Below are 26,788 nucleotides of genomic sequence, written 5' to 3' on the forward strand. Positions count from 1 at the left end.
GCAGTGAGTGTTTACTAAATAAAAAGTTAATGAATCAATTTTAAAAAATGGTGTTTACTGAATGCAATAAAGGGAAGTATAGTTAATGTGGCAATTAGCAGGTGTGGAGAAGCTTCATTCATTTTTTTTAGCTTCACTGGTTATATCATTGGTTCTTATTTTATTAGTTCCACTTTATTCTTCCATTTATTCCAATTTAATTTAAATAATGTCAAATAAATGGTACATGACCATGGGTGGATAGCAGTGAACGCCCCCCCAAGTTATTGGTGTATATATTGGTGGTACGGGGCTGGTATAATATTAGTGCCCCCATGTGGTCCGAATGTGTAGCTACGGAGCCACACACGTCTCCTGACACGCATTTGCAAATCAGCACACGCATTTGCGAGTCGTCCGCGGCAGGACTGTAGCAAACGTCACCTGTAAGAACACAGCCAATCAAAAGGTCCCGTTTTTACAGGTCGCCCATCTACGGATTTTTGTCCGCATTTAACCATGTGTATGTGCCAACAAATCATTGTACACATTTGCTGATATTTGTCATATATCTGTGACTTCAATCATGCATTGTAGATTGTTGTGACACATTTGTGACTGTGGTTATAGTTTCAGATTCTTGTTACGTATTTTTGGATTGAAGTATTTGCCACAATAAAGACCACATGTATAAAATGCAAAATTTTGGAGGGAATTCTCGCTTACGGCCATACTACCCTGAGAACGCCCGATCTCGTCCGATCTCGGAAGCTAAGCAGGGTCGGGCCTGGTTAGTACTTGGATGGGAGACCGCCTGGGAATACCAGGTGCTGTAAGCTTTTGCACCGCAAAAAATAAATAAATAAAAATAACTTTGACAAATGTAAGCAAGTATGCGAGCTGCTTTTTTATAAATTTCCACATATTCGCCTGACAGGCTGAGAGCACAAAATGCCAACATTCAGCGTCCTCTGCCTTTGGGTGTTGCTACAGTCTCGCCGTGGACGACTCGCAAATGCGTGTGGCAATTTGCAAATGCGTGTCTGGAGACTTGACTGTGGCTCCGGAGCCACACATTGACCAAAAGGGTACCCTCGGAGTCTACAGGTGTAGCAGACATATGACCCGATGCAGTCCGGTTGGGTTGGTGCAGTGAGTGTTTACTAAATAAAAAGTTAATGAATCAATTTTAAAAAATGGTGTTTACTGAATGCAATAAAGGGAAGTATAGTTAATGTGGCAATTAGCAGGTGTGGAGAAGCTTCATTCATTTTTTTTAGCTTCACTGGTTATATCATTGGTTCTTATTTAATTAGTTCCACTTTATTCTTCCATTTATTCCAATTTAATTTAAATAATGTCAAATAAATGGTACATGACCATGGGTGGATAGCAGTGAACGCCCCCCCAAGTTATTGGTGTATATATTGGTGGTACGGGGCTGGTATAATATTAGTGCCCCCATGTGGTCCGAATGTGTAGCTACGGAGCCACACACGTCTCCTGACACGCATTTGCAAATCAGCACACGCATTTGCGAGTCGTCCGCGGCAGGACTGTAGCAAACGTCACCTGTAAGAACACAGCCAATCAAAAGGTCCCGTTTTTACAGGTCGCCCATCTACGGATTTTTGTCCGCATTTAACCATGTGTATGTGCCAACAAATCATTGTACACATTTGCTGATATTTGTCATATATCTGTGACTTCAATCATGCATTGTAGATTGTTGTGACACATTTGTGACTGTGGTTATAGTTTCAGATTCTAGTTACGTATTTTTGGATTGAAGTATTTGCCACAATAAAGACCACATGTATAAAATGCAAAATTTTGGAGGGAATTCTCGCTTACGGCCATACTACCCTGAGAACGCCCGATCTCGTCCGATCTCGGAAGCTGAGCAGGGTCGGGCCTGGTTAGTACTTGGATGGGAGACCGCCTGGGAATACCAGGTGCTGTAAGCTTTTGCACCGCAAAAAAAAAATAAATAAAAATAACTTTGACAAATGTAAGCAAGTATGCGAGCTGCTTTTTTATAAATTTCCACATATTCGCCTGACAGGCTGAGAGCACAAAATGCCAACATTCAGCGTCCTCTGCCTTTGGGTGTTGCTACAGTCTCGCCGTGGACGACTCGCAAATGCGTGTGGCAATTTGCAAATGCGTGTCTGGAGACTTGACTGTGGCTCCGGAGCCACACATTGACCAAAAGGGTACCCTCGGAGTCTACAGGTGTAGCAGACATATGACCCGATGCAGTCCGGTTGGGTTGGTGCAGTGAGTGTTTACTAAATAAAAAGTTAATGAATCAATTTTAAAAAATGGTGTTTACTGAATGCAATAAAGGGAAGTATAGTTAATGTCGCAATTAGCAGGTGCACTCTAAAAAAGGATTGGTGAGATTAACCAAAAAAATGGTTAAAATTGACCAATCTAGTTGGTAGTTATGTGTCCGACTGATCTTTTGGTTAAAACAACCAATTGAGAATAGATAGCGTTTTTAACCAATGTTTATTGGTTGTAGGTTCCAACCAATACACGTCAGTCCTTTTGACCAAGATATTGGTTAATTTGTGCACAAGCAACCAATATAAATTGGTTGGACTGGAACCATCTATATTGGTTCATAATGACTATTTTAATTGGTTAAAATGGTACCATTATTGATTGGTACTGCAGGCTTGGAATTTAACACTGTTATCTGGAATAAAATAATGAGCAAGGTTAAAGCACCAATGCAGTTCAGTTTAATTTAAAAAACAATACACTATATATTACAATGCATACATAATATAATACATAACAGTATACAAAATATTTAGTAAATAGCATTTGGAACAGTTAATGCAGTGATAACAAAACACAAGTTACAATTGCCAGTCCTTCCCTATGGAATGAGCTTCCATTAAATGCTAGGTGAGCCCCCTCTCTGTCCACTTTTAAAACACATTTCAAGACAAATTTTTATTCTTTAGTTTTCGACTCGACATGAGACTGTCGTTGTTCTTCTGGTATCTATTGTATGTGTTTATATCTTTTAATTTGTGTGCTAATTTCCCACAAATTAATATTACACCACATCAAAAGCGCTTTTTTTTACAGCTCCAGCTGTTGAAAAATGCGCTATATAAATAAAGCTGTATTGTATTTTGTTTTGATAATTAGTTCTTGAGTCCTTGGAGTTAAGACATCAGAGGGTATGGCAATGCCATACACACGCACCTCTGAAGAAACATCCACACATCAGCAGCTTCTGTTGGGTATTCCACATCATATCCAATTTTGACAAGAGAGTCCAACTGGTAAACTAGTCGTCATAAAAGGACGTAGAAAATATTTGCTGCCAAGACTGTGGTCCCAGAGGCAACCACTTGGGCTGGCATGTGACCCCTCTCTTCGCACATTCCTCTATCCATTCCCTTTGACAGGCAAGGGGGTCTGTTTCCAGGCTGGAATGAGAATAGAAAAATACAGTTTATTGTACAGACAGTTATTTTAGTTAATGAAAACTAACAAAATAACTAAAACAATAATTGAAAAAACATTTCGTTACCTCGGTCAGCATTTAACAAATGTTTGCAATTTGAACTTTACTTCTGGAATGTGTGCATGCATGCATCTTGGTAACACAAATAGACCTCATTGTCATTGTTAAAATGTGAAACCTGAAAGATTTCTTTATGGCACTTAAAACAAATGTAAACCATGCTTCACACCAACTCTATACATGTACTGTCCAAAATTAATGCCACACCTTCAGAAAGTATTGTAGTTTTTGGATGAACTTGGCCCGTGGAACCACTTTAGGAAACATGTCTTTCACCAGATCATCAGCAAGACATGAAAAACTCTCCTTGTCAATTTCTTCCTCTGAAAAAGAACAAAACTAATATATTATCACACAGTCCTTATACATGACATTATGCTTTTGATACTATACCTTTTTAATTGAGATTCAAGCATCACACACCAAGCACTAATACCTAGAAATAAACAAATGTATTATTTTCTCGGCAGTGCATATCCACTGCAAACTTATATCATTCAGTGTTTCCCCCAGGTTTACTGGTTTGGAAGAGAGGGGAATGCTTGAACACAAATCAGCGCAGGTTATCTTATGAAGCAGGTGTCAGTCCTCCTCCAAAACAAGCAGCTTGAACACGTCGACATTGCCAATATGCTAAGTTAATGTTGTGGGCTTCAACGTTGTTGATAACCACACGCACTTCTAATACATTGATATCGCGGGTGTACTAGCTTTATTTGAATACAATTTCTTGGCAGTATACGACAAAAGCCTTATATGTTTTATTTCCTGACCGTTCTCACGAAAGTAAAAATTGCTCAGTTGACGAAAAACATTGGAAAAGCCATTACCGTCGTTTAATGGCGGGCGTTTTCACATTTTCAAAACCAGCGCAGCAAACATTCTCCGAAGAGCTCTAGCATGAGAGTGACAACAAAGACTTACCGTGAGAATACAATTACATTTCAGGGACTCGCCGTTACAGGTTGTGTTCAGGACTAGGCATGTAATACCGTGCGGATGTTAACAGTTACTCTTCTTTCTACACTGACCGCCCCCCCCGACGCCATATACAGCAAGTAACCGCCTAAAGCCTGCTTTCGTCTGCTCCCGCCTTCCGTCTTCTTCACTTCCTTTGGTGCAAACGGGACGAAACAGCGCCAGCTTCCAATGGTGGCCAAACACATTTCTAACATTTTACCCATGCAAACACTATTGTCTAAAGCGATTCAAACACTGGTTAACATTTGGGACATTTGAAATAAGGGTTTAGACTGCTCAGATGTAATTAATTTCAAATGCTATACATACGTAAATTAAACAGTATTAAACACTTGTCTGATGTTTATCTCGGAGCGCATGCCATTTGGAGAGCCCCGGGAATACAAGCTGAAGTACAACCATTAAAAACAGTCTCCATACTTACCCTTGAATCTTTCCACGTAGTTTTCTAATCCCCACTCCTGTAGCGTCTCGATCCAAAAGTCAAAATGGAAGTTTGCGATGAGAGACAACGTGGTTTGTGAAATGCAACGCCAGACTATTTATGTCTAAATTAATGACATAAATGGTACCAATATTTCTTGTTGATTCATCGAGATAATATAATTTAAATTAACATAAATAAATTGTAAATTAATATATACTCGTTCAGTAGGTCTGACGCACACTACACACTATGTAGCAAAACAGTTGGGCTAGTGAAGTGTCCTTTCTGTAACCAAATTCATTGGTTGTTTGGATAACCAATGTATTTGGTATTCTTATAAACAACCGGATTGGTCATTGACCGCCCAATCTATTGGTTAATCTAACCAAAATAAGTTTAACCAAATAGATTGGTAGTTTTTTTAACCAATCCTTTTTTAGAGTGTGTGGAGAAGCTTCATTCATTTTTTTTAGCTTCACTGGTTATATCATTGGTTCTTATTTTATTAGTTCCACTTTATTCTTCCATTTATTCCAATTTAATTTAAATAATGTCAAATAAATGGTACATGACCATGGGTGGATAGCAGTGAACGCCCCCCCAAGTTATTGGTGTATATATTGGTGGTACGGGGCTGGTATAATATTAGTGCCCCCATGTGGTCCGAATGTGTAGCTACGGAGCCACACACGTCTCCTGACACGCATTTGCAAATCAGCACACGCATTTGCGAGTCGTCCGCGGCAGGACTGTAGCAAACGTCACCTGTAAGAACACAGCCAATCAAAAGGTCCCGTTTTTACAGGTCGCCCATCTACGGATTTTTGTCCGCATTTAACCATGTGTATGTGCCAACAAATCATTGTACACATTTGCTGATATTTGTCATATATCTGTGACTTCAATCATGCATTGTAGATTGTTGTGACACATTTGTGACTGTGGTTATAGTTTCAGATTCTAGTTACGTATTTTTGGATTGAAGTATTTGCCACAATAAAGACCACATGTATAAAATGCAAAATTTTGGAGGGAATTCTCGCTTACGGCCATACTACCCTGAGAACGCCCGATCTCGTCCGATCTCGGAAGCTGAGCAGGGTCGGGCCTGGTTAGTACTTGGATGGGAGACCGCCTGGGAATACCAGGTGCTGTAAGCTTTTGCACCGCAAAAAAAAAATAAATAAAAATAACTTTGACAAATGTAAGCAAGTATGCGAGCTGCTTTTTTATAAATTTCCACATATTCGCCTGACAGGCTGAGAGCACAAAATGCCAACATTCAGCGTCCTCTGCCTTTGGGTGTTGCTACAGTCTCGCCGTGGACGACTCGCAAATGCGTGTGGCAATTTGCAAATGCGTGTCTGGAGACTTGACTGTGGCTCCGGAGCCACACATTGACCAAAAGGGTACCCTCGGAGTCTACAGGTGTAGCAGACATATGACCCGATGCAGTCCGGTTGGGTTGGTGCAGTGAGTGTTTACTAAATAAAAAGTTAATGAATCAATTTTAAAAAATGGTGTTTACTGAATGCAATAAAGGGAAGTATAGTTAATGTGGCAATTAGCAGGTGTGGAGAAGCTTCATTCATTTTTTTTAGCTTCACTGGTTATATCATTGGTTCTTATTTAATTAGTTCCACTTTATTCTTCCATTTATTCCAATTTAATTTAAATAATGTCAAATAAATGGTACATGACCATGGGTGGATAGCAGTGAACGCCCCCCCAAGTTATTGGTGTATATATTGGTGGTACGGGGCTGGTATAATATTAGTGCCCCCATGTGGTCCGAATGTGTAGCTACGGAGCCACACACGTCTCCTGACACGCATTTGCAAATCAGCACACGCATTTGCGAGTCGTCCGCGGCAGGACTGTAGCAAACGTCACCTGTAAGAACACAGCCAATCAAAAGGTCCCGTTTTTACAGGTCGCCCATCTACGGATTTTTGTCCGCATTTAACCATGTGTATGTGCCAACAAATCATTGTACACATTTGCTGATATTTGTCATATATCTGTGACTTCAATCATGCATTGTAGATTGTTGTGACACATTTGTGACTGTGGTTATAGTTTCAGATTCTAGTTACGTATTTTTGGATTGAAGTATTTGCCACAATAAAGACCACATGTATAAAATGCAAAATTTTGGAGGGAATTCTCGCTTACGGCCATACTACCCTGAGAACGCCCGATCTCGTCCGATCTCGGAAGCTGAGCAGGGTCGGGCCTGGTTAGTACTTGGATGGGAGACCGCCTGGGAATACCAGGTGCTGTAAGCTTTTGCACCGCAAAAAAAAAATAAATAAAAATAACTTTGACAAATGTAAGCAAGTATGCGAGCTGCTTTTTTATAAATTTCCACATATTCGCCTGACAGGCTGAGAGCACAAAATGCCAACATTCAGCGTCCTCTGCCTTTGGGTGTTGCTACAGTCTCGCCGTGGACGACTCGCAAATGCGTGTGGCAATTTGCAAATGCGTGTCTGGAGACTTGACTGTGGCTCCGGAGCCACACATTGACCAAAAGGGTACCCTCGGAGTCTACAGGTGTAGCAGACATATGACCCGATGCAGTCCGGTTGGGTTGGTGCAGTGAGTGTTTACTAAATAAAAAGTTAATGAATCAATTTTAAAAAATGGTGTTTACTGAATGCAATAAAGGGAAGTATAGTTAATGTCGCAATTAGCAGGTGCACTCTAAAAAAGGATTGGTGAGATTAACCAAAAAAATGGTTAAAATTGACCAATCTAGTTGGTAGTTATGTGTCCGACTGATCTTTTGGTTAAAACAACCAATTGAGAATAGATAGCGTTTTTAACCAATGTTTATTGGTTGTAGGTTCCAACCAATACACGTCAGTCCTTTTGACCAAGATATTGGTTAATTTGTGCACAAGCAACCAATATAAATTGGTTGGACTGGAACCATCTATATTGGTTCATAATGACTATTTTAATTGGTTAAAATGGTACCATTATTGATTGGTACTGCAGGCTTGGAATTTAACACTGTTATCTGGAATAAAATAATGAGCAAGGTTAAAGCACCAATGCAGTTCAGTTTAATTTAAAAAACAATACACTATATATTACAATGCATACATAATATAATACATAACAGTATACAAAATATTTAGTAAATAGCATTTGGAACAGTTAATGCAGTGATAACAAAACACAAGTTACAATTGCCAGTCCTTCCCTATGGAATGAGCTTCCATTAAATGCTAGGTGAGCCCCCTCTCTGTCCACTTTTAAAACACATTTCAAGACAAATTTTTATTCTTTAGTTTTCGACTCGACATGAGACTGTCGTTGTTCTTCTGGTATCTATTGTATGTGTTTATATCTTTTAATTTGTGTGCTAATTTCCCACAAATTAATATTACACCACATCAAAAGCGCTTTTTTTTACAGCTCCAGCTGTTGAAAAATGCGCTATATAAATAAAGCTGTATTGTATTTTGTTTTGATAATTAGTTCTTGAGTCCTTGGAGTTAAGACATCAGAGGGTATGGCAATGCCATACACACGCACCTCTGAAGAAACATCCACACATCAGCAGCTTCTGTTGGGTATTCCACATCATATCCAATTTTGACAAGAGAGTCCAACTGGTAAACTAGTCGTCATAAAAGGACGTAGAAAATATTTGCTGCCAAGACTGTGGTCCCAGAGGCAACCACTTGGGCTGGCATGTGACCCCTCTCTTCGCACATTCCTCTATCCATTCCCTTTGACAGGCAAGGGGGTCTGTTTCCAGGCTGGAATGAGAATAGAAAAATACAGTTTATTGTACAGACAGTTATTTTAGTTAATGAAAACTAACAAAATAACTAAAACAATAATTGAAAAAACATTTCGTTACCTCGGTCAGCATTTAACAAATGTTTGCAATTTGAACTTTACTTCTGGAATGTGTGCATGCATGCATCTTGGTAACACAAATAGACCTCATTGTCATTGTTAAAATGTGAAACCTGAAAGATTTCTTTATGGCACTTAAAACAAATGTAAACCATGCTTCACACCAACTCTATACATGTACTGTCCAAAATTAATGCCACACCTTCAGAAAGTATTGTAGTTTTTGGATGAACTTGGCCCGTGGAACCACTTTAGGAAACATGTCTTTCACCAGATCATCAGCAAGACATGAAAAACTCTCCTTGTCAATTTCTTCCTCTGAAAAAGAACAAAACTAATATATTATCACACAGTCCTTATACATGACATTATGCTTTTGATACTATACCTTTTTAATTGAGATTCAAGCATCACACACCAAGCACTAATACCTAGAAATAAACAAATGTATTATTTTCTCGGCAGTGCATATCCACTGCAAACTTATATCATTCAGTGTTTCCCCCAGGTTTACTGGTTTGGAAGAGAGGGGAATGCTTGAACACAAATCAGCGCAGGTTATCTTATGAAGCAGGTGTCAGTCCTCCTCCAAAACAAGCAGCTTGAACACGTCGACATTGCCAATATGCTAAGTTAATGTTGTGGGCTTCAACGTTGTTGATAACCACACGCACTTCTAATACATTGATATCGCGGGTGTACTAGCTTTATTTGAATACAATTTCTTGGCAGTATACGACAAAAGCCTTATATGTTTTATTTCCTGACCGTTCTCACGAAAGTAAAAATTGCTCAGTTGACGAAAAACATTGGAAAAGCCATTACCGTCGTTTAATGGCGGGCGTTTTCACATTTTCAAAACCAGCGCAGCAAACATTCTCCGAAGAGCTCTAGCATGAGAGTGACAACAAAGACTTACCGTGAGAATACAATTACATTTCAGGGACTCGCCGTTACAGGTTGTGTTCAGGACTAGGCATGTAATACCGTGCGGATGTTAACAGTTACTCTTCTTTCTACACTGACCGCCCCCCCCGACGCCATATACAGCAAGTAACCGCCTAAAGCCTGCTTTCGTCTGCTCCCGCCTTCCGTCTTCTTCACTTCCTTTGGTGCAAACGGGACGAAACAGCGCCAGCTTCCAATGGTGGCCAAACACATTTCTAACATTTTACCCATGCAAACACTATTGTCTAAAGCGATTCAAACACTGGTTAACATTTGGGACATTTGAAATAAGGGTTTAGACTGCTCAGATGTAATTAATTTCAAATGCTATACATACGTAAATTAAACAGTATTAAACACTTGTCTGATGTTTATCTCGGAGCGCATGCCATTTGGAGAGCCCCGGGAATACAAGCTGAAGTACAACCATTAAAAACAGTCTCCATACTTACCCTTGAATCTTTCCACGTAGTTTTCTAATCCCCACTCCTGTAGCGTCTCGATCCAAAAGTCAAAATGGAAGTTTGCGATGAGAGACAACGTGGTTTGTGAAATGCAACGCCAGACTATTTATGTCTAAATTAATGACATAAATGGTACCAATATTTCTTGTTGATTCATCGAGATAATATAATTTAAATTAACATAAATAAATTGTAAATTAATATATACTCGTTCAGTAGGTCTGACGCACACTACACACTATGTAGCAAAACAGTTGGGCTAGTGAAGTGTCCTTTCTGTAACCAAATTCATTGGTTGTTTGGATAACCAATGTATTTGGTATTCTTATAAACAACCGGATTGGTCATTGACCGCCCAATCTATTGGTTAATCTAACCAAAATAAGTTTAACCAAATAGATTGGTAGTTTTTTTAACCAATCCTTTTTTAGAGTGTGTGGAGAAGCTTCATTCATTTTTTTTAGCTTCACTGGTTATATCATTGGTTCTTATTTTATTAGTTCCACTTTATTCTTCCATTTATTCCAATTTAATTTAAATAATGTCAAATAAATGGTACATGACCATGGGTGGATAGCAGTGAACGCCCCCCCAAGTTATTGGTGTATATATTGGTGGTACGGGGCTGGTATAATATTAGTGCCCCCATGTGGTCCGAATGTGTAGCTACGGAGCCACACACGTCTCCTGACACGCATTTGCAAATCAGCACACGCATTTGCGAGTCGTCCGCGGCAGGACTGTAGCAAACGTCACCTGTAAGAACACAGCCAATCAAAAGGTCCCGTTTTTACAGGTCGCCCATCTACGGATTTTTGTCCGCATTTAACCATGTGTATGTGCCAACAAATCATTGTACACATTTGCTGATATTTGTCATATATCTGTGACTTCAATCATGCATTGTAGATTGTTGTGACACATTTGTGACTGTGGTTATAGTTTCAGATTCTAGTTACGTATTTTTGGATTGAAGTATTTGCCACAATAAAGACCACATGTATAAAATGCAAAATTTTGGAGGGAATTCTCGCTTACGGCCATACTACCCTGAGAACGCCCGATCTCGTCCGATCTCGGAAGCTGAGCAGGGTCGGGCCTGGTTAGTACTTGGATGGGAGACCGCCTGGGAATACCAGGTGCTGTAAGCTTTTGCACCGCAAAAAAAAAATAAATAAAAATAACTTTGACAAATGTAAGCAAGTATGCGAGCTGCTTTTTTATAAATTTCCACATATTCGCCTGACAGGCTGAGAGCACAAAATGCCAACATTCAGCGTCCTCTGCCTTTGGGTGTTGCTACAGTCTCGCCGTGGACGACTCGCAAATGCGTGTGGCAATTTGCAAATGCGTGTCTGGAGACTTGACTGTGGCTCCGGAGCCACACATTGACCAAAAGGGTACCCTCGGAGTCTACAGGTGTAGCAGACATATGACCCGATGCAGTCCGGTTGGGTTGGTGCAGTGAGTGTTTACTAAATAAAAAGTTAATGAATCAATTTTAAAAAATGGTGTTTACTGAATGCAATAAAGGGAAGTATAGTTAATGTGGCAATTAGCAGGTGTGGAGAAGCTTCATTCATTTTTTTTAGCTTCACTGGTTATATCATTGGTTCTTATTTTATTAGTTCCACTTTATTCTTCCATTTATTCCAATTTAATTTAAATAATGTCAAATAAATGGTACATGACCATGGGTGGATAGCAGTGAACGCCCCCCCAAGTTATTGGTGTATATATTGGTGGTACGGGGCTGGTATAATATTAGTGCCCCCATGTGGTCCGAATGTGTAGCTACGGAGCCACACACGTCTCCTGACACGCATTTGCAAATCAGCACACGCATTTGCGAGTCGTCCGCGGCAGGACTGTAGCAAACGTCACCTGTAAGAACACAGCCAATCAAAAGGTCCCGTTTTTACAGGTCGCCCATCTACGGATTTTTGTCCGCATTTAACCATGTGTATGTGCCAACAAATCATTGTACACATTTGCTGATATTTGTCATATATCTGTGACTTCAATCATGCATTGTAGATTGTTGTGACACATTTGTGACTGTGGTTATAGTTTCAGATTCTTGTTACGTATTTTTGGATTGAAGTATTTGCCACAATAAAGACCACATGTATAAAATGCAAAATTTTGGAGGGAATTCTCGCTTACGGCCATACTACCCTGAGAACGCCCGATCTCGTCCGATCTCGGAAGCTAAGCAGGGTCGGGCCTGGTTAGTACTTGGATGGGAGACCGCCTGGGAATACCAGGTGCTGTAAGCTTTTGCACCGCAAAAAATAAATAAATAAAAATAACTTTGACAAATGTAAGCAAGTATGCGAGCTGCTTTTTTATAAATTTCCACATATTCGCCTGACAGGCTGAGAGCACAAAATGCCAACATTCAGCGTCCTCTGCCTTTGGGTGTTGCTACAGTCTCGCCGTGGACGACTCGCAAATGCGTGTGGCAATTTGCAAATGCGTGTCTGGAGACTTGACTGTGGCTCCGGAGCCACACATTGACCAAAAGGGTACCCTCGGAGTCTACAGGTGTAGCAGACATATGACCCGATGCAGTCCGGTTGGGTTGGTGCAGTGAGTGTTTACTAAATAAAAAGTTAATGAATCAATTTTAAAAAATGGTGTTTACTGAATGCAATAAAGGGAAGTATAGTTAATGTGGCAATTAGCAGGTGTGGAGAAGCTTCATTCATTTTTTTTAGCTTCACTGGTTATATCATTGGTTCTTATTTTATTAGTTCCACTTTATTCTTCCATTTATTCCAATTTAATTTAAATAATGTCAAATAAATGGTACATGACCATGGGTGGATAGCAGTGAACGCCCCCCCAAGTTATTGGTGTATATATTGGTGGTACGGGGCTGGTATAATATTAGTGCCCCCATGTGGTCCGAATGTGTAGCTACGGAGCCACACACGTCTCCTGACACGCATTTGCAAATCAGCACACGCATTTGCGAGTCGTCCGCGGCAGGACTGTAGCAAACGTCACTTGTAAGAACACAGCCAATCAAAAGGTCCCGTTTTTACAGGTCGCCCATCTACGGATTTTTGTCCGCATTTAACCATGTGTATGTGCCAACAAATCATTGTACACATTTGCTGATATTTGTCATATATCTGTGACTTCAATCATGCATTGTAGATTGTTGTGACACATTTGTGACTGTGGTTATAGTTTCAGATTCTAGTTACGTATTTTTGGATTGAAGTATTTGCCACAATAAAGACCACATGTATAAAATGCAAAATTTTGGAGGGAATTCTCGCTTACGGCCATACTACCCTGAGAACGCCCGATCTCGTCCGATCTCGGAAGCTGAGCAGGGTCGGGCCTGGTTAGTACTTGGATGGGAGACCGCCTGGGAATACCAGGTGCTGTAAGCTTTTGCACCGCAAAAAAAAAATAAATAAAAATAACTTTGACAAATGTAAGCAAGTATGCGAGCTGCTTTTTTATAAATTTCCACATATTCGCCTGACAGGCTGAGAGCACAAAATGCCAACATTCAGCGTCCTCTGCCTTTGGGTGTTGCTACAGTCTCGCCGTGGACGACTCGCAAATGCGTGTGGCAATTTGCAAATGCGTGTCTGGAGACTTGACTGTGGCTCCGGAGCCACACATTGACCAAAAGGGTACCCTCGGAGTCTACAGGTGTAGCAGACATATGACCCGATGCAGTCCGGTTGGGTTGGTGCAGTGAGTGTTTACTAAATAAAAAGTTAATGAATCAATTTTAAAAAATGGTGTTTACTGAATGCAATAAAGGGAAGTATAGTTAATGTGGCAATTAGCAGGTGTGGAGAAGCTTCATTCATTTTTTTTAGCTTCACTGGTTATATCATTGGTTCTTATTTTATTAGTTCCACTTTATTCTTCCATTTATTCCAATTTAATTTAAATAATGTCAAATAAATGGTACATGACCATGGGTGGATAGCAGTGAACGCCCCCCCAAGTTATTGGTGTATATATTGGTGGTACGGGGCTGGTATAATATTAGTGCCCCCATGTGGTCCGAATGTGTAGCTACGGAGCCACACACGTCTCCTGACACGCATTTGCAAATCAGCACACGCATTTGCGAGTCGTCCGCGGCAGGACTGTAGCAAACGTCACCTGTAAGAACACAGCCAATCAAAAGGTCCCGTTTTTACAGGTCGCCCATCTACGGATTTTTGTCCGCATTTAACCATGTGTATGTGCCAACAAATCATTGTACACATTTGCTGATATTTGTCATATATCTGTGACTTCAATCATGCATTGTAGATTGTTGTGACACATTTGTGACTGTGGTTATAGTTTCAGATTCTTGTTACGTATTTTTGGATTGAAGTATTTGCCACAATAAAGACCACATGTATAAAATGCAAAATTTTGGAGGGAATTCTCGCTTACGGCCATACTACCCTGAGAACGCCCGATCTCGTCCGATCTCGGAAGCTAAGCAGGGTCGGGCCTGGTTAGTACTTGGATGGGAGACCGCCTGGGAATACCAGGTGCTGTAAGCTTTTGCACCGCAAAAAATAAATAAATAAAAATAACTTTGACAAATGTAAGCAAGTATGCGAGCTGCTTTTTTATAAATTTCCACATATTCGCCTGACAGGCTGAGAGCACAAAATGCCAACATTCAGCGTCCTCTGCCTTTGGGTGTTGCTACAGTCTCGCCGTGGACGACTCGCAAATGCGTGTGGCAATTTGCAAATGCGTGTCTGGAGACTTGACTGTGGCTCCGGAGCCACACATTGACCAAAAGGGTACCCTCGGAGTCTACAGGTGTAGCAGACATATGACCCGATGCAGTCCGGTTGGGTTGGTGCAGTGAGTGTTTACTAAATAAAAAGTTAATGAATCAATTTTAAAAAATGGTGTTTACTGAATGCAATAAAGGGAAGTATAGTTAATGTGGCAATTAGCAGGTGTGGAGAAGCTTCATTCATTTTTTTTAGCTTCACTGGTTATATCATTGGTTCTTATTTTATTAGTTCCACTTTATTCTTCCATTTATTCCAATTTAATTTAAATAATGTCAAATAAATGGTACATGACCATGGGTGGATAGCAGTGAACGCCCCCCCAAGTTATTGGTGTATATATTGGTGGTACGGGGCTGGTATAATATTAGTGCCCCCATGTGGTCCGAATGTGTAGCTACGGAGCCACACACGTCTCCTGACACGCATTTGCAAATCAGCACACGCATTTGCGAGTCGTCCGCGGCAGGACTGTAGCAAACGTCACCTGTAAGAACACAGCCAATCAAAAGGTCCCGTTTTTACAGGTCGCCCATCTACGGATTTTTGTCCGCATTTAACCATGTGTATGTGCCAACAAATCATTGTACACATTTGCTGATATTTGTCATATATCTGTGACTTCAATCATGCATTGTAGATTGTTGTGACACATTTGTGACTGTGGTTATAGTTTCAGATTCTTGTTACGTATTTTTGGATTGAAGTATTTGCCACAATAAAGACCACATGTATAAAATGCAAAATGTTGGAGGGAATTCTCGCTTACGGCCATACTACCCTGAGAACGCCCGATCTCGTCCGATCTCGGAAGCTAAGCAGGGTCGGGCCTGGTTAGTACTTGGATGGGAGACCGCCTGGGAATACCAGGTGCTGTAAGCTTTTGCACCGCAAAAAATAAATAAATAAAAATAACTTTGACAAATGTAAGCAAGTATGCGAGCTGCTTTTTTATAAATTTCCACATATTCGCCTGACAGGCTGAGAGCACAAAATGCCAACATTCGGCGTCCTCTGCCTTTGGGTGTTGCTACAGTCTCGCCGTGGACGACTCGCAAATGCGTGTGGCAATTTGCAAATGCGTGTCTGGAGACTTGACTGTGGCTCCGGAGCCACACATTGACCAAAAGGGTACCCTCGGAGTCTACAGGTGTAGCAGACATATGACCCGATGCAGTCCGGTTGGGTTGGTGCAGTGAGTGTTTACTAAATAAAAAGTTAATGAATCAATTTTAAAAAATGGTGTTTACTGAATGCAATAAAGGGAAGTATAGTTAATGTGGCAATTAGCAGGTGTGGAGAAGCTTCATTAATTTTTTTTAGCTTCACTGGTTATATCATTGGTTCTTATTTTATTAGTTCCACTTTATTCTTCCATTTATTCCAATTTAATTTAAATAATGTCAAATAAATGGTACATGACCATGGGTGGATAGCAGTGAACGCCCCCCCAAGTTATTGGTGTATATATTGGTGGTACGGGGCTGGTATAATATTAGTGCCCCCATGTGGTCCGAATGTGTAGCTACGGAGCCACACACGTCTCCTGACACGCATTTGCAAATCAGCACACGCATTTGCGAGTCGTCCGCGGCAGGACTGTAGCAAACGTCACCTGTAAGAACACAGCCAATCAAAAGGTCCCGTTTTTACAGGTCGCCCATCTACGGATTTTTGTCCGCATTTAACCATGTGTATGTGCCAACAAATCATTGTACACATTTGCTGATATTTGTCATATATCTGTGACTTCAATCATGCATTGTAGATTGTTGTGACACATTTGTGACTGTGGTTATAGTTTCAGATTCTAGTTACGTATTTTTGGATTGAAGTATTTGCCACAATAAAGACCACATGTATAAAATGCAAAATTTTGGAGGGAATTCTCGCTTACGGCCATACTACCCTGAGAACGCCCGATCTCGTCCGATCTCGGAAGCTAAGCAGGGTCGGGCCTGGTTAGTACTTGGATGGGAGACCGCCTGGGAATACCAGGTGCTGTAAGCTTTTGCACCGCAAAAAATAAATAAATAAAAATAACTTTGACAAATGTAAGCAAGTATGCGAGCTGCTTTTTTATAAATTTCCACATATTCGCCTGACAGGCTGAGAGCACAAAATGCCAACATTCAGCGTCCTCTGCCTTTGGGTGTTGCTACAGTCTCGCCGTGGACGACTCGCAAATGCGTGTGGCAATTTGCAAATGCGTGTCTGGAGACTTGACTGTGGCTCCGGAGCCACACATTGACCAAAAGGGTACCCTCGGAGTCTACAGGTGTAGCAGACATATGACCCGATGCAGTCCGGTTGGGTTGGTGCAGTGAGTGTTTACTAAATAAAAAGTTAATGAATCAATTTTAAAAAATGGTGTTTACTGAATGCAATAAAGGGAAGTATAGTTAATGTGGCAATTAGCAGGTGTGGAGAAGCTTCATTCATTTTTTTTAGCTTCACTGGTTATATCATTGGTTCTTATTTTATTAGTTCCACTTTATTCTTCCATTTATTCCAATTTAATTTAAATAATGTCAAATAAATGGTACATGACCATGGGTGGATAGCAGTGAACGCCCCCCCAAGTTATTGGTGTATATATTGGTGGTACGGGGCTGGTATAATATTAGTGCCCCCATGTGGTCCGAATGTGTAGCTACGGAGCCACACACGTCTCCTGACACGCATTTGCAAATCAGCACACGCATTTGCGAGTCGTCCGCGGCAGGACTGTAGCAAACGTCACCTGTAAGAACACAGCCAATCAAAAGGTCCCGTTTTTACAGGTCGCCCATCTACGGATTTTTGTCCGCATTTAACCATGTGTATGTGCCAACAAATCATTGTACACATTTGCTGATATTTGTCATATATCTGTGACTTCAATCATGCATTGTAGATTGTTGTGACACATTTGTGACTGTGGTTATAGTTTCAGATTCTTGTTACGTATTTTTGGATTGAAGCATTTGCCACAATAAAGACCACATGTATAAAATGCAAAATTTTGGAGGGAATTCTCGCTTACGGCCATACTACCCTGAGAACGCCCGATCTCGTCCGATCTCGGAAGCTAAGCAGGGTCGGGCCTGGTTAGTACTTGGATGGGAGACCGCCTGGGAATACCAGGTGCTGTAAGCTTTTGCACCGCAAAAAATAAATAAATAAAAATAACTTTGACAAATGTAAGCAAGTATGCGAGCTGCTTTTTTATAAATTTCCACATATTCGCCTGACAGGCTGAGAGCACAAAATGCCAACATTCGGCGTCCTCTGCCTTTGGGTGTTGCTACAGTCTCGCCGTGGACGACTCGCAAATGCGTGTGGCAATTTGCAAATGCGTGTCTGGAGACTTGACTGTGGCTCCGGAGCCACACATTGACCAAAAGGGTACCCTCGGAGTCTACAGGTGTAGCAGACATATGACCCGATGCAGTCCGGTTGGGTTGGTGCAGTGAGTGTTTACTAAATAAAAAGTTAATGAATCAATTTTAAAAAATGGTGTTTACTGAATGCAATAAAGGGAAGTATAGTTAATGTGGCAATTAGCAGGTGTGGAGAAGCTTCATTCATTTTTTTTAGCTTCACTGGTTATATCATTGGTTCTTATTTTATTAGTTCCACTTTATTCTTCCATTTATTCCAATTTAATTTAAATAATGTCAAATAAATGGTACATGACCATGGGTGGATCGCAGTGAACGCCCCCCCAAGTTATTGGTGTATATATTGGTGGTACGGGGCTGGTATAATATTAGTGCCCCCATGTGGTCCGAATGTGTAGCTACGGAGCCACACACGTCTCCTGACACGCATTTGCAAATCAGCACACGCATTTGCGAGTCGTCCGCGGCAGGACTGTAGCAAACGTCACCTGTAAGAACACAGCCAATCAAAAGGTCCCGTTTTTACAGGTCGCCCATCTACGGATTTTTGTCCGCATTTAACCATGTGTATGTGCCAACAAATCATTGTACACATTTGCTGATATTTGTCATATATCTGTGACTTCAATCATGCATTGTAGATTGTTGTGACACATTTGTGACTGTGGTTATAGTTTCAGATTCTAGTTACGTATTTTTGGATTGAAGTATTTGCCACAATAAAGACCACATGTATAAAATGCAAAATTTTGGAGGGAATTCTCGCTTACGGCCATACTACCCTGAGAACGCCCGATCTCGTCCGATCTCGGAAGCTAAGCAGGGTCGGGCCTGGTTAGTACTTGGATGGGAGACCGCCTGGGAATACCAGGTGCTGTAAGCTTTTGCACCGCAAAAAATAAATAAATAAAAATAACTTTGACAAATGTAAGCAAGTATGCGAGCTGCTTTTTTATAAATTTCCACATATTCGCCTGACAGGCTGAGAGCACAAAATGCCAACATTCAGCGTCCTCTGCCTTTGGGTGTTGCTACAGTCTCGCCGTGGACGACTCGCAAATGCGTGTGGCAATTTGCAAATGCGTGTCTGGAGACTTGACTGTGGCTCCGGAGCCACACATTGACCAAAAGGGTACCCTCGGAGTCTACAGGTGTAGCAGACATATGACCCGATGCAGTCCGGTTGGGTTGGTGCAGTGAGTGTTTACTAAATAAAAAGTTAATGAATCAATTTTAAAAAATGGTGTTTACTGAATGCAATAAAGGGAAGTATAGTTAATGTGGCAATTAGCAGGTGTGGAGAAGCTTCATTAATTTTTTTTAGCTTCACTGGTTATATCATTGGTTCTTATTTTATTAGTTCCACTTTATTCTTCCATTTATTCCAATTTAATTTAAATAATGTCAAATAAATGGTACATGACCATGGGTGGATAGCAGTGAACGCCCCCCCAAGTTATTGGTGTATATATTGGTGGTACGGGGCTGGTATAATATTAGTGCCCCCATGTGGTCCGAATGTGTAGCTACGGAGCCACACACGTCTCCTGACACGCATTTGCAAATCAGCACACGCATTTGCGAGTCGTCCGCGGCAGGACTGTAGCAAACGTCACCTGTAAGAACACAGCCAATCAAAAGGTCCCGTTTTTACAGGTCGCCCATCTACGGATTTTTGTCCGCATTTAACCATGTGTATGTGCCAACAAATCATTGTACACATTTGCTGATATTTGTCATATATCTGTGACTTCAATCATGCATTGTAGATTGTTGTGACACATTTGTGACTGTGGTTATAGTTTCAGATTCTAGTTACGTATTTTTGGATTGAAGTATTTGCCACAATAAAGACCACATGTATAAAATGCAAAATTTTGGAGCGAATTCTCGCTTACGGCCATACTACCCTGAGAACGCCCGATCTCGTCCGATCTCGGAAGCTAAGCAGGGTCGGGCCTGGTTAGTACTTGGATGGGAGACCGCCTGGGAATACCAGGTGCTGTAAGCTTTTGCACCGCAAAAAATAAATAAATAAAAATAACTTTGACAAATGTAAGCAAGTATGCGAGCTGCTTTTTTATAAATTTCCACATATTCGCCTGACAGGCTGAGAGCACAAAATGCCAACATTCAGCGTCCTCTGCCTTTGGGTGTTGCTACAGTCTCGCCGTGGACGACTCGCAAATGCGTGTGGCAATTTGCAAATGCGTGTCTGGAGACTTGACTGTGGCTCCGGAGCCACACATTGACCAAAAGGGTACCCTCGGAGTCTACAGGTGTAGCAGACATATGACCCGATGCAGTCCGGTTGGGTTGGTGCAGTGAGTGTTTACTAAATAAAAAGTTAATGAATCAATTTTAAAAAATGGTGTTTACTGAATGCAATAAAGGGAAGTATAGTTAATGTCGCAATTAGCAGGTGTGGAGAAGCTTCATTCATTTTTTTTAGCTTCACTGGTTATATCATTGGTTCTTATTTTATTAGTTCCACTTTATTCTTCCATTTATTCCAATTTAATTTAAATAATGTCAAATAAATGGTACATGACCATGGGTGGATAGCAGTGAACGCCCCCCCAAGTTATTGGTGTATATATTGGTGGTACGGGGCTGGTATAATATTAGTGCCCCCATGTGGTCCGAATGTGTAGCTACGGAGCCACACACGTCTCCTGACACGCATTTGCAAATCAGCACACGCATTTGCGAGTCGTCCGCGGCAGGACTGTAGCAAACGTCACCTGTAAGAACACAGCCAATCAAAAGGTCCCGTTTTTACAGGTCGCCCATCTACGGATTTTTGTCCGCATTTAACCATGTGTATGTGCCAACAAATCATTGTACACATTTGCTGATATTTGTCATATATCTGTGACTTCAATCATGCATTGTAGATTGTTGTGACACATTTGTGACTGTGGTTATAGTTTCAGATTCTAGTTACGTATTTTTGGATTGAAGTATTTGCCACAATAAAGACCACATGTATAAAATGCAAAATTTTGGAGCGAATTCTCGCTTACGGCCATACTACCCTGAGAACGCCCGATCTCGTCCGATCTCGGAAGCTAAGCAGGGTCGGGCCTGGTTAGTACTTGGATGGGAGACCGCCTGGGAATACCAGGTGCTGTAAGCTTTTGCACCGCAAAAAATAAATAAATAAAAATAACTTTGACAAATGTAAGCAAGTATGCGAGCTGCTTTTTTATAAATTTCCACATATTCGCCTGACAGGCTGAGAGCACAAAATGCCAACATTCAGCGTCCTCTGCCTTTGGGTGTTGCTACAGTCTCGCCGTGGACGACTCGCAAATGCGTGTGGCAATTTGCAAATGCGTGTCTGGAGACTTGACTGTGGCTCCGGAGCCACACATTGACCAAAAGGGTACCCTCGGAGTCTACAGGTGTAGCAGACATATGACCCGATGCAGTCCGGTTGGGTTGGTGCAGTGAGTGTTTACTAAATAAAAAGTTAATGAATCAATTTTAAAAAATGGTGTTTACTGAATGCAATAAAGGGAAGTATAGTTAATGTCGCAATTAGCAGGTGTGGAGAAGCTTCATTCATTTTTTTTAGCTTCACTGGTTATATCATTGGTTCTTATTTTATTAGTTCCACTTTATTCTTCCATTTATTCCAATTTAATTTAAATAATGTCAAATAAATGGTACATGACCATGGGTGGATAGCAGTGAACGCCCCCCCAAGTTATTGGTGTATATATTGGTGGTACGGGGCTGGTATAATATTAGTGCCCCCATGTGGTCCGAATGTGTAGCTACGGAGCCACACACGTCTCCTGACACGCATTTGCAAATCAGCACACGCATTTGCGAGTCGTCCGCGGCAGGACTGTAGCAAACGTCACCTGTAAGAACACAGCCAATCAAAAGGTCCCGTTTTTACAGGTCGCCCATCTACGGATTTTTGTCCGCATTTAACCATGTGTATGTGCCAACAAATCATTGTACACATTTGCTGATATTTGTCATATATCTGTGACTTCAATCATGCATTGTAGATTGTTGTGACACATTTGTGACTGTGGTTATAGTTTCAGATTCTAGTTACGTATTTTTGGATTGAAGTATTTGCCACAATAAAGACCACATGTATAAAATGCAAAATTTTGGAGGGAATTCTCGCTTACGGCCATACTACCCTGAGAACGCCCGATCTCGTCCGATCTCGGAAGCTAAGCAGGGTCGGGCCTGGTTAGTACTTGGATGGGAGACCGCCTGGGAATACCAGGTGCTGTAAGCTTTTGCACCGCAAAAAATAAATAAATAAAAATAACTTTGACAAATGTAAGCAAGTATGCGAGCTGCTTTTTTATAAATTTCCACATATTCGCCTGACAGGCTGAGAGCACAAAATGCCAACATTCAGCGTCCTCTGCCTTTGGGTGTTGCTACAGTCTCGCCGTGGACGACTCGCAAATGCGTGTGGCAATTTGCAAATGCGTGTCTGGAGACTTGACTGTGGCTCCGGAGCCACACATTGACCAAAAGGGTACCCTCGGAGTCTACAGGTGTAGCAGACATATGACCCGATGCAGTCCGGTTGGGTTGGTGCAGTGAGTGTTTACTAAATAAAAAGTTAATGAATCAATTTTAAAAAATGGTGTTTACTGAATGCAATAAAGGGAAGTATAGTTAATGTCGCAATTAGCAGGTGTGGAGAAGCTTCATTAATTTTTTTTAGCTTCACTGGTTATATCATTGGTTCTTATTTTATTAGTTCCACTTTATTCTTCCATTTATTCCAATTTAATTTAAATAATGTCAAATAAATGGTACATGACCATGGGTGGATAGCAGTGAACGCCCCCCCAAGTTATTGGTGTATATATTGGTGGTACGGGGCTGGTATAATATTAGTGCCCCCATGTGGTCCGAATGTGTAGCTACGGAGCCACACACGTCTCCTGACACGCATTTGCAAATCAGCACACGCATTTGCGAGTCGTCCGCGGCAGGACTGTAGCAAACGTCACCTGTAAGAACACAGCCAATCAAAAGGTCCCGTTTTTACAGGTCGCCCATCTACGGATTTTTGTCCGCATTTAACCATGTGTATGTGCCAACAAATCATTGTACACATTTGCTGATATTTGTCATATATCTGTGACTTCAATCATGCATTGTAGATTGTTGTGACACATTTGTGACTGTGGTTATAGTTTCAGATTCTAGTTACGTATTTTTGGATTGAAGTATTTGCCACAATAAAGACCACATGTATAAAATGCAAAATTTTGGAGCGAATTCTCGCTTACGGCCATACTACCCTGAGAACGCCCGATCTCGTCCGATCTCGGAAGCTAAGCAGGGTCGGGCCTGGTTAGTACTTGGATGGGAGACCGCCTGGGAATACCAGGTGCTGTAAGCTTTTGCACCGCAAAAAATAAATAAATAAAAATAACTTTGACAAATGTAAGCAAGTATGCGAGCTGCTTTTTTATAAATTTCCACATATTCGCCTGACAGGCTGAGAGCACAAAATGCCAACATTCAGCGTCCTCTGCCTTTGGGTGTTGCTACAGTCTCGCCGTGGACGACTCGCAAATGCGTGTGGCAATTTGCAAATGCGTGTCTGGAGACTTGACTGTGGCTCCGGAGCCACACATTGACCAAAAGGGTACCCTCGGAGTCTACAGGTGTAGCAGACATATGACCCGATGCAGTCCGGTTGGGTTGGTGCAGTGAGTGTTTACTAAATAAAAAGTTAATGAATCAATTTTAAAAAATGGTGTTTACTGAATGCAATAAAGGGAAGTATAGTTAATGTCGCAATTAGCAGGTGTGGAGAAGCTTCATTCATTTTTTTTAGCTTCACTGGTTATATCATTGGTTCTTATTTTATTAGTTCCACTTTATTCTTCCATTTATTCCAATTTAATTTAAATAATGTCAAATAAATGGTACATGACCATGGGTGGATAGCAGTGAACGCCCCCCCAAGTTATTGGTGTATATATTGGTGGTACGGGGCTGGTATAATATTAGTGCCCCCATGTGGTCCGAATGTGTAGCTACGGAGCCACACACGTCTCCTGACACGCATTTGCAAATCAGCACACGCATTTGCGAGTCGTCCGCGGCAGGACTGTAGCAAACGTCACCTGTAAGAACACAGCCAATCAAAAGGTCCCGTTTTTACAGGTCGCCCATCTACGGATTTTTGTCCGCATTTAACCATGTGTATGTGCCAACAAATCATTGTACACATTTGCTGATATTTGTCATATATCTGTGACTTCAATCATGCATTGTAGATTGTTGTGACACATTTGTGACTGTGGTTATAGTTTCAGATTCTAGTTACGTATTTTTGGATTGAAGTATTTGCCACAATAAAGACCACATGTATAAAATGCAAAATTTTGGAGGGAATTCTCGCTTACGGCCATACTACCCTGAGAACGCCCGATCTCGTCCGATCTCGGAAGCTAAGCAGGGTCGGGCCTGGTTAGTACTTGGATGGGAGACCGCCTGGGAATACCAGGTGCTGTAAGCTTTTGCACCGCAAAAAATAAATAAATAAAAATAACTTTGACAAATGTAAGCAAGTATGCGAGCTGCTTTTTTATAAATTTCCACATATTCGCCTGACAGGCTGAGAGCACAAAATGCCAACATTCAGCGTCCTCTGCCTTTGGGTGTTGCTACAGTCTCGCCGTGGACGACTCGCAAATGCGTGTGGCAATTTGCAAATGCGTGTCTGGAGACTTGACTGTGGCTCCGGAGCCACACATTGACCAAAAGGGTACCCTCGGAGTCTACAGGTGTAGCAGACATATGACCCGATGCAGTCCGGTTGGGTTGGTGCAGTGAGTGTTTACTAAATAAAAAGTTAATGAATCAATTTTAAAAAATGGTGTTTACTGAATGCAATAAAGGGAAGTATAGTTAATGTCGCAATTAGCAGGTGTGGAGAAGCTTCATTCATTTTTTTTAGCTTCACTGGTTATATCATTGGTTCTTATTTTATTAGTTCCACTTTATTCTTCCATTTATTCCAATTTAATTTAAATAATGTCAAATAAATGGTACATGACCATGGGTGGATAGCAGTGAACGCCCCCCCAAGTTATTGGTGTATATATTGGTGGTACGGGGCTGGTATAATATTAGTGCCCCCATGTGGTCCGAATGTGTAGCTACGGAGCCACACACGTCTCCTGACACGCATTTGCAAATCAGCACACGCATTTGCGAGTCGTCCGCGGCAGGACTGTAGCAAACGTCACCTGTAAGAACACAGCCAATCAAAAGGTCCCGTTTTTACAGGTCGCCCATCTACGGATTTTTGTCCGCATTTAACCATGTGTATGTGCCAACAAATCATTGTACACATTTGCTGATATTTGTCATATATCTGTGACTTCAATCATGCATTGTAGATTGTTGTGACACATTTGTGACTGTGGTTATAGTTTCAGATTCTAGTTACGTATTTTTGGATTGAAGTATTTGCCACAATAAAGACCACATGTATAAAATGCAAAATTTTGGAGGGAATTCTCGCTTACGGCCATACTACCCTGAGAACGCCCGATCTCGTCCGATCTCGGAAGCTAAGCAGGGTCGGGCCTGGTTAGTACTTGGATGGGAGACCGCCTGGGAATACCAGGTGCTGTAAGCTTTTGCACCGCAAAAAATAAATAAATAAAAATAACTTTGACAAATGTAAGCAAGTATGCGAGCTGCTTTTTTATAAATTTCCACATATTCGCCTGACAGGCTGAGAGCACAAAATGCCAACATTCAGCGTCCTCTGCCTTTGGGTGTTGCTACAGTCTCGCCGTGGACGACTCGCAAATGCGTGTGGCAATTTGCAAATGCGTGTCTGGAGACTTGACTGTGGCTCCGGAGCCACACATTGACCAAAAGGGTACCCTCGGAGTCTACAGGTGTAGCAGACATATGACCCGATGCAGTCCGGTTGGGTTGGTGCAGTGAGTGTTTACTAAATAAAAAGTTAATGAATCAATTTTAAAAAATGGTGTTTACTGAATGCAATAAAGGGAAGTATAGTTAATGTCGCAATTAGCAGGTGTGGAGAAGCTTCATTCATTTTTTTTAGCTTCACTGGTTATATCATTGGTTCTTATTTTATTAGTTCCACTTTATTCTTCCATTTATTCCAATTTAATTTAAATAATGTCAAATAAATGGTACATGACCATGGGTGGATAGCAGTGAGCCCCCCCAAGTTATTGGTGTATATATTGGTGGTACGGGGCTGGTATAATATTAGTGCCCCCATGTGGTCCGAATGTGTAGCTACGGAGCCACACACGTCTCCTGACACGCATTTGCAAATCAGCACACGCATTTGCGAGTCGTCCGCGGCAGGACTGTAGCAAACGTCACCTGTAAGAACACAGCCA

General features: G+C 41.3%; 2 long non-coding RNA genes and 18 other non-coding genes across 20 annotated transcripts; 18 read left to right on the forward strand and 2 right to left on the reverse strand.

Moving 5' to 3' along the window:
* Nucleotides 1–699: 699 nt before the first annotated feature.
* LOC148336429 (5S ribosomal RNA) lies at nt 700–818 on the forward strand. Its single transcript, XR_015843846.1, has one exon. It is a non-coding gene; the product is annotated as a 5S ribosomal RNA (ribosomal RNA).
* Nucleotides 819–1,827: 1,009 nt separating this feature from the next.
* On the forward strand, nt 1,828–1,946 carry LOC148336430 (5S ribosomal RNA). The gene has a single exon (XR_015843466.1). It is a non-coding gene; the product is annotated as a 5S ribosomal RNA (ribosomal RNA).
* Nucleotides 1,947–2,806: 860 nt separating this feature from the next.
* On the reverse strand, nt 2,807–5,079 carry LOC148336431 (uncharacterized). Its single transcript, XR_015843085.1, has 4 exons — nt 4,454–5,079; nt 3,923–3,965; nt 3,737–3,852; nt 2,807–3,431 (listed from the first exon to the last, which is right to left on the reverse strand). It is a non-coding gene; the product is annotated as an uncharacterized LOC148336431 (long non-coding RNA).
* An 899-nt stretch (nt 5,080–5,978) lies between these two features.
* LOC148336432 (5S ribosomal RNA) lies at nt 5,979–6,097 on the forward strand. Its single transcript, XR_015843468.1, has one exon. It is a non-coding gene; the product is annotated as a 5S ribosomal RNA (ribosomal RNA).
* Nucleotides 6,098–7,106: 1,009 nt separating this feature from the next.
* Nucleotides 7,107–7,225, forward strand: LOC148336433 (5S ribosomal RNA). Its single transcript, XR_015843469.1, has one exon. It is a non-coding gene; the product is annotated as a 5S ribosomal RNA (ribosomal RNA).
* An 860-nt stretch (nt 7,226–8,085) lies between these two features.
* LOC148336434 (uncharacterized) lies at nt 8,086–10,358 on the reverse strand. The gene is made up of 4 exons (XR_015843086.1): nt 9,733–10,358; nt 9,202–9,244; nt 9,016–9,131; nt 8,086–8,710 (listed from the first exon to the last, which is right to left on the reverse strand). It is a non-coding gene; the product is annotated as an uncharacterized LOC148336434 (long non-coding RNA).
* Nucleotides 10,359–11,257: 899 nt separating this feature from the next.
* Nucleotides 11,258–11,376, forward strand: LOC148336435 (5S ribosomal RNA). The gene has a single exon (XR_015843470.1). It is a non-coding gene; the product is annotated as a 5S ribosomal RNA (ribosomal RNA).
* Nucleotides 11,377–12,385: 1,009 nt separating this feature from the next.
* On the forward strand, nt 12,386–12,504 carry LOC148336436 (5S ribosomal RNA). The gene has a single exon (XR_015843847.1). It is a non-coding gene; the product is annotated as a 5S ribosomal RNA (ribosomal RNA).
* A 1,009-nt stretch (nt 12,505–13,513) lies between these two features.
* Nucleotides 13,514–13,632, forward strand: LOC148336437 (5S ribosomal RNA). Its single transcript, XR_015843471.1, has one exon. It is a non-coding gene; the product is annotated as a 5S ribosomal RNA (ribosomal RNA).
* Nucleotides 13,633–14,641: 1,009 nt separating this feature from the next.
* LOC148336438 (5S ribosomal RNA) lies at nt 14,642–14,760 on the forward strand. Its single transcript, XR_015843848.1, has one exon. It is a non-coding gene; the product is annotated as a 5S ribosomal RNA (ribosomal RNA).
* A 1,009-nt stretch (nt 14,761–15,769) lies between these two features.
* LOC148336439 (5S ribosomal RNA) lies at nt 15,770–15,888 on the forward strand. The gene has a single exon (XR_015843849.1). It is a non-coding gene; the product is annotated as a 5S ribosomal RNA (ribosomal RNA).
* Nucleotides 15,889–16,897: 1,009 nt separating this feature from the next.
* Nucleotides 16,898–17,016, forward strand: LOC148336440 (5S ribosomal RNA). The gene has a single exon (XR_015843850.1). It is a non-coding gene; the product is annotated as a 5S ribosomal RNA (ribosomal RNA).
* Nucleotides 17,017–18,025: 1,009 nt separating this feature from the next.
* LOC148336441 (5S ribosomal RNA) lies at nt 18,026–18,144 on the forward strand. The gene has a single exon (XR_015843851.1). It is a non-coding gene; the product is annotated as a 5S ribosomal RNA (ribosomal RNA).
* Nucleotides 18,145–19,153: 1,009 nt separating this feature from the next.
* Nucleotides 19,154–19,272, forward strand: LOC148336442 (5S ribosomal RNA). The gene has a single exon (XR_015843852.1). It is a non-coding gene; the product is annotated as a 5S ribosomal RNA (ribosomal RNA).
* Nucleotides 19,273–20,281: 1,009 nt separating this feature from the next.
* On the forward strand, nt 20,282–20,400 carry LOC148336443 (5S ribosomal RNA). The gene has a single exon (XR_015843853.1). It is a non-coding gene; the product is annotated as a 5S ribosomal RNA (ribosomal RNA).
* A 1,009-nt stretch (nt 20,401–21,409) lies between these two features.
* LOC148336444 (5S ribosomal RNA) lies at nt 21,410–21,528 on the forward strand. Its single transcript, XR_015843854.1, has one exon. It is a non-coding gene; the product is annotated as a 5S ribosomal RNA (ribosomal RNA).
* Nucleotides 21,529–22,537: 1,009 nt separating this feature from the next.
* LOC148336445 (5S ribosomal RNA) lies at nt 22,538–22,656 on the forward strand. Its single transcript, XR_015843856.1, has one exon. It is a non-coding gene; the product is annotated as a 5S ribosomal RNA (ribosomal RNA).
* A 1,009-nt stretch (nt 22,657–23,665) lies between these two features.
* LOC148336446 (5S ribosomal RNA) lies at nt 23,666–23,784 on the forward strand. The gene has a single exon (XR_015843857.1). It is a non-coding gene; the product is annotated as a 5S ribosomal RNA (ribosomal RNA).
* A 1,009-nt stretch (nt 23,785–24,793) lies between these two features.
* Nucleotides 24,794–24,912, forward strand: LOC148336447 (5S ribosomal RNA). The gene has a single exon (XR_015843858.1). It is a non-coding gene; the product is annotated as a 5S ribosomal RNA (ribosomal RNA).
* Nucleotides 24,913–25,921: 1,009 nt separating this feature from the next.
* Nucleotides 25,922–26,040, forward strand: LOC148336448 (5S ribosomal RNA). The gene has a single exon (XR_015843859.1). It is a non-coding gene; the product is annotated as a 5S ribosomal RNA (ribosomal RNA).
* Nucleotides 26,041–26,788: the final 748 nt, after the last annotated feature.

The sequence above is a fragment of the Idiotropiscis lumnitzeri genome, chromosome 5 (assembly GCF_059441095.1).
Source record: "Idiotropiscis lumnitzeri isolate Australia: NSW breed Sydney's pygmy pipehorse chromosome 5, RoL_Ilum_1.0, whole genome shotgun sequence".
Lineage (NCBI taxonomy): Eukaryota > Metazoa > Chordata > Actinopteri > Syngnathiformes > Syngnathidae > Idiotropiscis > Idiotropiscis lumnitzeri.